Below are 10000 nucleotides of genomic sequence, written 5' to 3'. Positions count from 1 at the left end.
TTCCCGCCACTCACTCTAATTGGGATCGAGTTAGGATTTCCTGGATGAACAGACGAAATAAAACAAACTTTAGTACTTCTGATAAACATTTCCAATTTTCTTTGACAGCTAATTTTAGTTTGTGGCTTTGGAATGTCTGCGTCCATTGAGGAGTGATATAAAACCATGAAAACGTTTAAATATTTCCTATGCCTTTGAGAATGGTGTCTCTAGCGATCCAGTGTTCTTCTATTTGGTATTACTATAACGTTGATCCGAGTAACGATATTGTCACTAAACACGGCAAGAAACGTCGTTGGTGGATTTCCACGTCTTCACAATTATTTAGGCTATCTACGTACATTACTCAAATCATCCTCGCTGGTTGATTAACACAAACTAATATCAGTACAATATCAAACAAAATCCTACATTAAGATGGACTACTTTTTTTTATCTTTTATTTCTAGAAACGAAATATAAAATTGTAACTCATCCCCAAATACAAAATAAAAGCTTTAAACTTAGAAAATGTCAGACCACACTTTCACTATAAAACACGCGGCGAGGAGGAGGCTCCCAGCGATACCCTCCCTCCCTGCCCCGTCCCAAACACCGGCGGGACCACGAGATGCTGCGACAGAAAGAGAAAATGCTGTAAAATCAATAAAGTGCCTCGCTCACAGCTGCGACTCGGATGGCTGGCTGGCTGGCTGGCTGGCTGGCTGGCTGCTCGAGGATCCCACAGGTGAGAGCCACAGGGGAAATTACTTATTCACAGAACACAGGAGTCATGAATTATGTATCATTTTAATCCTTTTCTTCCAGGAGGCGTCAGGGAGCGCCGGTCAACATTCATAACTGCCGCTGGTGGTAATGAAACCCAAATCACGAATCTTAACCCCTTCAGTACCATGACGCGCTTCCATATTCATTCTGCTTACTACTTGGTGATTTTATACAGCTTCAGAAACTCATGTGGGGGGATTAAAATAGTAAAGACTCTGGCCATTAATCATCTGACCTCCATAGACTCTCCCTAATGTAAAAGAAATGGTCTAACCGTACACACAAATCTCAAGGTAAAAATGAATCCAAGTATTGAAAGGGTTAAGCTCACTCGCACCGCCTGCCACCTGTCGCTGCCCAGGCAAGACAACACTTTTATTACGATTTGACCACACCAAATTCTTCAACTTATGTCCATGATAACCTTTCCACCAGGCCACCGTAGAAACACCCTCGTCACTCACCGCGCCGCTGGTCATGTCTGCCAGTCTTCTCGCCACTCAAATGTTCATGACACCCATTGTGTTTCCTGCGTGTGAAATTCTGGGTCTCAGTGTTGTATTGCAGATAAATGACTTTGGAGCTTAGGATCACCAGGACAAGAAGATGGAGAAGAAGGAGAAACAGAAGGAGAGGGAGAAAATGAAGATGAAGAAGATGTGGGAGAAAGAGGAGGAGGAGGAGGAGGAGGAGGAGGAGGAGGAGGAGGAGGAGGAGGAGGAGGAGGAAAAGGAGGAGGAAGAGGAGGAGGAGGAGGAGGAGGTGGAGGAGGAGGAGGAGGAGGAGGAGGAAGAGGAGGAGGAGGAGGAGGGGAGAGGAGGAGGAGGAGGAGGAGGAGGAGGAGGAGAGAAGAAGAAGAAGAAGAAGAAGAAGAAGAAGAAGAAGAAGAAGAAGAAGAAGAAGAAGAAGAAGAAGAAGAAGAAGAAGAAGAAGAAGAAGAAGAAGAAGAAGAAGAAGAAGAAGAAGAAGAAGAAGAAGAAGAAGAAAGAAGAAAAAGAAACAACAACAACAACAACAACAACAACAGAACCAGCAGCAGCAACAACAGCAACAAAACAATCGGATGCCTGCCACTTCAGGAACATAAAACACAAGATAAAAATTGTATTCGCAGGAACAATTTTACGTTAAGATCTAGAACACCATTACGTAGCATAAGAATTTCAACAAAAAAACTGCACTTGCTTTAATGGAGGCCTTGCAAGAGAGAGAGAGAGAGAGAGAGAGAGAGAGAGAGAGAGAGAGAGAGAGAGAGAGAGAGAGAGAGAGAGAGAGAGAGAGAGAGAGAGATTAGTACACCTCTATCGCTACGTATGTCACACACAAACAAAAGACACTTACCTGGCATTTCTACTCCCTTACCATCTCTCACTTCCGTAATTATTCTTATACTCTCACATTAGATAACTTCACTAAGCCTTTATGTGATGTATTTCTTATAAGCAGTGAATATGATGTCTAGTATTCAGTCTTATGGCCACCTTGACTCTCTGACTGCTGCACCTCGTGTTTTAAATTAATCAGAACTTTTTATACCTGGATGTTGCCAAATTGTTGGTTGATTTTTTGACGCGGGAATTTCAAAACACTATTTTGTGACGAAAATACATGTATTTTAGCATATACATCTCCCCTTAAGCTGAATAAAATGATGTGGTGGCAAGTTTTGAGTACATTTTTGAAGCTCACGTGAATGTTACCGAGTATTTTAAGCGATTCAGCATTCACATTTCCTTATAACCAAGTAGAATCGTGTTTAATGACCACCTTGACTCGCTGACTGCTGCGCCTCGTATTTAAGCTGAATGAAATGATGTGGTGGCAAGTTTTGAGTACATTTTTGAAGCTCACGTGAATGTTACCGAGTATTTTAAGCGATTCAGCATTCACATTTCCTTATAACCAAGTAAAAACGTGTTTAGTTACTGTGATTTTTAAGAGATAAAGTTCAAGTCTCTAGTTTCACTCAATTCTGTACAATATTGAAGCACACCTAAATGTTATCAAGTATTTTCAAGACTGTAATTTTTAAGAGATAAAGTTCAAGTCTCTGGTTTCACTCAATTTTTAACATGGGCAAGGGAAGAGGAGAGTGAAAGACAGGGAAGGAAGAAAAGTGACGAAATATGTGTGGCATTTCTTATGTAAGAGTGGAAACTGGCCAAGGGCAATAAAAAAAGATTAAAAAACCCACTTAATTACCAGTCCCCTTGCAGGTCAAAGGATCAGCCGAAATAAAGGGACAAATGTCTTCAAAGAGAAACTGAGAATAAGGGAAGAGGAATAGAGATGGAAGGGAGAGAGGAGAGAAGGAAAGAGAGGAAAGGGAAGAATTCGAGAGGTGAAAAAACGAAGAAAATGGATAAAAGAGAGAGAGAGAGAGAGAGAGAGAGAGAGAGAGAGAGAGAGAGAGAGAGAGAGAGAGAGAGAGAGAGAGAGAGAGAGAGAGAGAAAGAGAAGGAAATACAGATAGGTAATAACAAGAGATCACCTGGATTCAAAGGATGAGCAGGGATACATTTCAAGTCTGATTAAATACCCTTTAAGTGCACACTCTCATCTACATCCGACAGACACACACACAACATATTCACCAGGGAAAGCATCTACAACTTTGACAGTGTATAGAGTAGTTGCACAGTTCCTACACAGATAAGCTACACGACGTAAAGTTAGGTAAGTCATGATTCTTAGAGGGTTTGGGTCATATCTCTTGCACTAAGACAACCATAACTGGGATTATCGGAGAGTTAAAGGTTGAATAGGCGAAGGGACACTGGAGAACGCCGGGCTTAGTTCAGACAGTGTTGAGAGATCACTAACTTGGAAACACACTCCCTCTCTCTCTGTCTCTCTGTCTCAACATTGCCAGGGAGTGTAGTGTCCTCTTGTCCTGTTTGTTTGTTCATGTGTATTTCTCTACCTCAGTGTTTGTGTGTCTATGGGTTCATCTGTCTGTGTATTGATTGGAAAGTGTGCATGTACCTGTCTGTTGTTTGTGTGTCTGTTTGTTTGTATGTGTCGAAGGGTTTAGTAAGTATGTCAGTCTGTATTTGTTTGGCTGTCTTTATTTATTTACTTCTCTCTCTCTCTCTCTCTCTCTCTCTCTCTCTCTCTCTCTCTCTCTCTCTCTCTCTCTCTCTCTTCTAAACTTGCAGAATTACAAAAAGGCATTAATTACTTTGTGTGTGTGTGTGTGTGTGTGTGTGTGTGTGTGTGTGTGTGTGTGTGTGTGTGTGTGTGTGTGTGTGTGTGTGTGCAAGCATCCATTTGGCAAGCCGTATTCATCTGGATGGAGGATAAATTATATATGGTAATCTCTTGTGTTGTCCTTTCTACACGTGCTCCCTGATCCAGTTTAGCCTCAGATTCCTGCAGGTCTTTCTTTCCATGCCGTAGTGAGCCCAGATGAAGCTCCGAAACACTTTTATCTATGCGCTTCACATTCTGTTCCTCTTTTATGCGCCTCCGAGTAGCTAGTGCTTCATATTTCACGTTTATATCCATTTTACCCGATCAAACTTCATCTATTTCTCGTTCAAGTCCAGTTAACTCTCTATCACGATTGAATATATAATCTCTCTCTCTCTCTCTCTCTCTCTCTCTCATGTATTTTGATAGCCAACTGCTTTAGTTCTTATAAAAGTTAAATATTTCCTGGTGTAACTGTTTTAAATCACTCGTTCATATATAATCAAGAAGTAAGTACAGATAGACAATATACATGCACTAGTGTGGTGAAGGGATAGATACTTTTAATAGAAATATACTAATGATTCTCGTGCATTAAAGAAGCTAGTCTGTCTCTCCCTCTCCTCTCTCTCTCTCTCTCTCTCTCTCTCTCTCTCTCTCTCCGTTATGCAAGTAATTAAAACTTTTTCAGGCACGGCTCGCAGGTCATCTCTCTTATACTCGGCATCATTTTCGCGGCTCTCACTCTGCTCACCTGGCGTGTGTGTGTGTGTGTGTGTGTGTGTGTGTGTGTTTCAGTTTTTATTTATTCTTACGGTGAGTTATCATGCTATACTTTCTTTACTCCTGGATGTTTTTTTTTTCTTTTTATTTAATTTCGTCTTTGCATTTTCGTTCTGGAGTTTGTATTATGCGAGTTTCTCTTCTCACTTTTCTTGTGATAACTTTGGAGGTCTTAGCTAAAGGTTATTTTTTTTTATCTACTATTTTTTTTACATTTGTTTTGTATTGAAATTTGATGGCAAAATTATCTTCCTCTATCTGTTTTGTTTTTGTCTATCATTTTTTTTTTCAATCGATGACCAAATTTCCTTTCACTCAAATGCATTATAAAGATGTTTTAGTGATGGTGTCTATTTGTCCTCTCTACTTCTGGTAAGGATTCATTCATATCTCAATAAAGTGATCCAAGTTATCTTTGGCTTTGACAGTTATCTCCTTCTCTCTCTCTTATACTGACGAATTGGTCTGTCTTGGTGAAATATAATCATGATTGTCTTTTTCATTCTGCTGCCACTTAAGGATTGATTGACTGATAAATCCTGGCCACTGGATCTATTTAACGAGCAGAGTTGTTTACTTAGGAACACACTAACGTAGAGAAACCTGCAACATTGAACATTCCACTAGGCCTGTATGCTGTAGTCCATGTTTATACACCAATAAATTAGTTAGTATGAATTGATTAATAACCTGCCCACCGATTCATTTCATACAGTAACTCATTTGGTGTGAGTTTCATTTATATGGATCAGAGGCGTCACTAACGATGGGGCTGACCACTAATGGACTCTCCTTGTCACACCTGCCGATTAAGAAAAATTATCACCTGGACCTGTTCTGATTCGTCTTCCCGCGCGGCAGTTTCCCATCCATAGCAACTTTCCTCCCCCATCACTGGCACTTTCAGGTCCACACTTTTACGTTTCGCCTCCATTTCAGGGACACTCAACACATCCCCCTCTCCCTTTTATCGTACGCTGCTCACCGCCCTATTGTGTAAATTCATCAGATCAGTAACGTATGGTAATCTAGTTTTCTACGTAATTGTCCGACTCAATAGAAGCTGATACATTCTTTTCTCATATATTTCCCAACGACTTAACGAGCTTGGGGGGAAACAATGCCTCGGTTTTATTCTCATAGCGTTTGTTTTTCGAGGCCTCAATGTCAGAATCTCTCAAGTTATTTTCTCTTACTGAAGGTGCGAAATTTTAATCTACCACCAGAATCTTCTCCCTCCAAAATTTATGCTTAGGAACCCTAGTAATGTTAAAAGTATAGCTGAGATGATACGCCTTTCTTATAATAAAATGCAAGGTCTTTGTTTTCCGCCCTATAAATATACTTTCTCTCTTGCAAATCAGTGCTGCGACTCATCTATCAACTCGAGTAACTCATTAAAGCTACACGGGGACATTCTCCTCAACTATGGACGTGGTATACATATTCAGCCACGATTTTGATGGAGTAGCAGTTCCTCCATACTTGGGGATCGCTGACCTACCTCCATCACAGGTAGTGCTGTCTATTAGTCTCACTCGCACACATTTTGTTGTGCTGTACATGTATCTAAATCCCTGTGTAAATCTGTTGTCCCTCACCATCATACTGTACATAAAATCATAACAGACCATAACTAATTTTCTATACTTTATTATTTTACCTTCATTGTTCAAGACTCTTATTACTTCCAGAGTGTAAGAATGAATAAATGTATTGTTGGATTTTATTGTGAGTTTTACTGTATGTTCTTTGTTTTCGATTAATCTTAATAAGAGCTACAAGTACTCCTCCCTCTCCTACTCTTTTCAAGACATTTGGCCCAGATTTTTGACTGACTCTCGTAATCTTTTAGGAACTGGGCCTTTTCTTTTTAATTTTTGTTTGCCCTTGGCCTGCTTACACTATTCCATTAAAAAAAAAAAAAACTCTTGCCTCTCACGCTGCACTTATCATGGTGCAAATATTCTCACTCAGAGGTGGACCAGTCTCGTATTCAAATGTTGTGCAGGAGTGTATGGTAGCAGAGACTCTCGTTACGGTCTCACAGCACCCTCATAAACTATAAAGGTAAAGACGAGGGGACGCTGCGAGCTTCATGTTACCGCTCCTCTTCTCTTTGATCCGTTCCTCCGATAAGCTTCAGTCCCTCCAGGTCAGACTATAAATAGCAGCAGCTCTGACCACCCTCAGGCTGACGACATTGGAGTAAACTCATCAATCTTTGTACAATATTCTCGGTCTTATATCATATTTTCTTCCTGCTGGCCACTTCCTATCCTCAGCCTTTACTCATTGAGACTCGGCTTTCATATGTACATCTGAATCTTCTTCATCCATCATGTGTCATAATTCAAACTTATTTGCTTACGCATTTGTTGGGATAGTGTCATTTACTTTAGTGTCATTTACTTCATATATACAATGGTGGTAAACACATTTGTTACTGGCAAAAATCTTCAATTTATCTAATATCCCAAACTAAACCAGTCTCTCACTTAAGAATATTAATTTGCTTTATTTTTTGAAAGCCATGTCAGTGACCTTTCCTCTTAAATCTGCTTTGACTCACTGTTACATTCAATCTCTTCCTTGTTTTGTTATATTTCTCTGATATACTTTTTACTAATAGAAACTTAACAGCGAAAATGAACTTTATAAAAATCAGTAAGCTCTGCTTGGACGGTTTTTTCTTCCCCTCTGACTTACATACTTATATTCTTAATGTGCTGAGTGAACGCCCCCAATAACAAATCCATCATTGTTTCTTGCTGAGGAAGACGAAATACGAAAAGACATTAGAGATGAAAATGAAATTGAATCCAGGTCAGAAAAATGAGATAAGCAAAACTTGGATCGTGTAGGCAATTGGAAAGAATGGAGAAACACACCTAAAGGTGGAAGACACTGATGTAGAGACAGTGTATAGAGAAAGATATGAGGATATATGTAGGGTTGGCGGGAGGGGAAGCGAAGGACATAAATTATCAGCGACAAAATAAAGGAAAAGTCGACCCCAAGAAGGGATTAAGGCTTAGGGAGAGAAAAAAATCTGAGAGGAAAAAAAGGTTAATCTGAACAGGTGACATGAATAATGTGTGTGTGTGTGTGTGTGTGTGTGTGTGTGTGTGTGTGTGTGTGTGTGTGTGTGTGTGAGAGAGAGAGAGAGAGAGAGAGAGAGAGAGAGAGAGAGAGAGAGAGAGAGAGAGAGAGAGAGAGAGAGAGAGAGAGAGAGAGAGAGAGAGAGAGAGTACTTAATTATTCATGTCAGTGTCGGGACTAAATTGAATCTTTATAGTCGCCCGTTGAACACGGACCAAAACACATTTATAATTCAAGGTTGTTGCGTGACGTAATGGCTTCCTAACACCTACGAATTTAAGAACAACAATTTATAGCGCAATGCAAATAGAACGAGAAACACAAATTCAGTCATGTATTGTGTTTACTTCTAAGCTTCCAGGAAAATAAAGAAGAGCATAAGAAAAAAGGGATACTTAAACCTAACTTAACTTGAATGTCACTCCCAAAAGAGTCAGTAGGAAAACGATATGACTAACAGTATTGGGCAGTTTAGCTCAATCTTCTCTCCCTTGTGTTGAAATAGAATAGGTAGCAGGAAACGGGAGGAACAGAAACAAGCAGAGTTCCAGTCGTAAAAAAACTAAAGCATTTCGTTTTAACTCCTCTCATTTAACTGACTCTCTTTAACATTTCTCTCACTGCTGCAATGTTGTATTATTTGCTATCTTCTACCGTTATTTTCGCGCGAACTGCTCTTCTGATCTTGCTAACTTGCCTTCATTCCTCCCACAACCTCTTTGCTCCTCTCATTTAACTCTCTTCAACATTTCTCTCACTGTTGCAATGTTGTATTATTTGCTATCTTCTACCGTTATTTTCAAGGGAACTGCTTTTCTGATCTTGCTAACTTGCCCTCATTCCTCTCACGGCCTCTTTGCATTAAGACTTTTTACTTTCTCTCATCTATATTCTGTCCACAGGAATTAATCAATATTATCAGTCATTCATCCTCTTTTCTGGTAAACTCTTGATTTCTCTGCCTGTTTCTACATTTCCTCCTCCTTTCTACTTGACTTGTTTCAAGAGGAAAGTTTAAAGACACAACCTCAAAATCAGGATAATTCTTCTAACGTTTTTTTTTTTTTCATAAGCTGGCACCTTAATGAACAGTTTTTGCCTTTTTTTTTGTTGCTCTCGGCCAGAACCCATCTTATATATGTGCATAACTATAGTAGGTTTAGTATGGCATTACAAAATCTCGCTCCACTTAATGTTAGAAAGTACATATGTCCAGGGGCGCAGGTAAAGCAGATTTCTTCCCATTGTGGACGAAATCGTGCTGTCCAAAATCCAATTTGAAAGGAAGATATATTCCAGACGCGTGGGTCTTTTGATATTCACTTTGGTGTTGGTTAATAAAGCAGCTTACACTGTTAAATCTTTCGCTGCTAAACAATACCTTTCCCAGAATCACGTATAACTATTTAGACATTTACTTATTCATTTATTTATTTATTTCATGCATTAATACATTTCGTGTTTTTATGGCAATATGAGAAAAAAATATAATCTACTTTCTTTTTGTGCAGGCAGTATTTTACCGCGCTCCAAATTTCCACAAAGGACGCATGTATTGGTAAAAGTTTGAAATATTCACCGTGTGTGTGTGTGTGTATGTGAGTGTATGTGTGTGTGTATGTGTGTGTGTGTGTGTGTGTGTGTGTGTGTGTGTGTGTGTGTGTGTGTGTGTGCGTGTGCGTGCGTGCGTGCGTGCGTGCGTGCGTGCGTGCGTGTGTGTGTGTGTGTGTGTGTGTGTGTGTGTGTGTGTGTGTGTGTGTGTGTGTGTGTGTGTGTGGCGAGGTGATGAGATTGACTTATATTAGTGTTTGAGTTAGGAAGCAAAACAAAGGCTTAAAATTACGGAATTCCATTAGTTATCCTTGTTGACTTTGTGGATACGGAAACACTAGTTATAGGCTCACAATATTGTTTTAACATCACCGAAGCACACACACACACGGCGAATAAATATAGTAGATACACATATGACTGTAGTGTCTTCCTTTACTTTAATGAAAATGTACAGAAGAGCAACAGTACACTTGCATCAGACTGGTGAAGCTGCATTGAGGACATTATGTGCAAGATTATCAACGAGTGAATTTTGATGACACTACACATGTGGTCATTCTTCTTTATTCATGTCTAAGTAGTCTTAACTCTTGTGCTGTTG

The sequence above is a fragment of the Portunus trituberculatus genome, chromosome 47 (genome assembly GCF_017591435.1).
Source record: "Portunus trituberculatus isolate SZX2019 chromosome 47, ASM1759143v1, whole genome shotgun sequence".
Lineage (NCBI taxonomy): Eukaryota > Metazoa > Arthropoda > Malacostraca > Decapoda > Portunidae > Portunus > Portunus trituberculatus.
Note: the sequence above shows the minus strand (reverse complement) of the source record.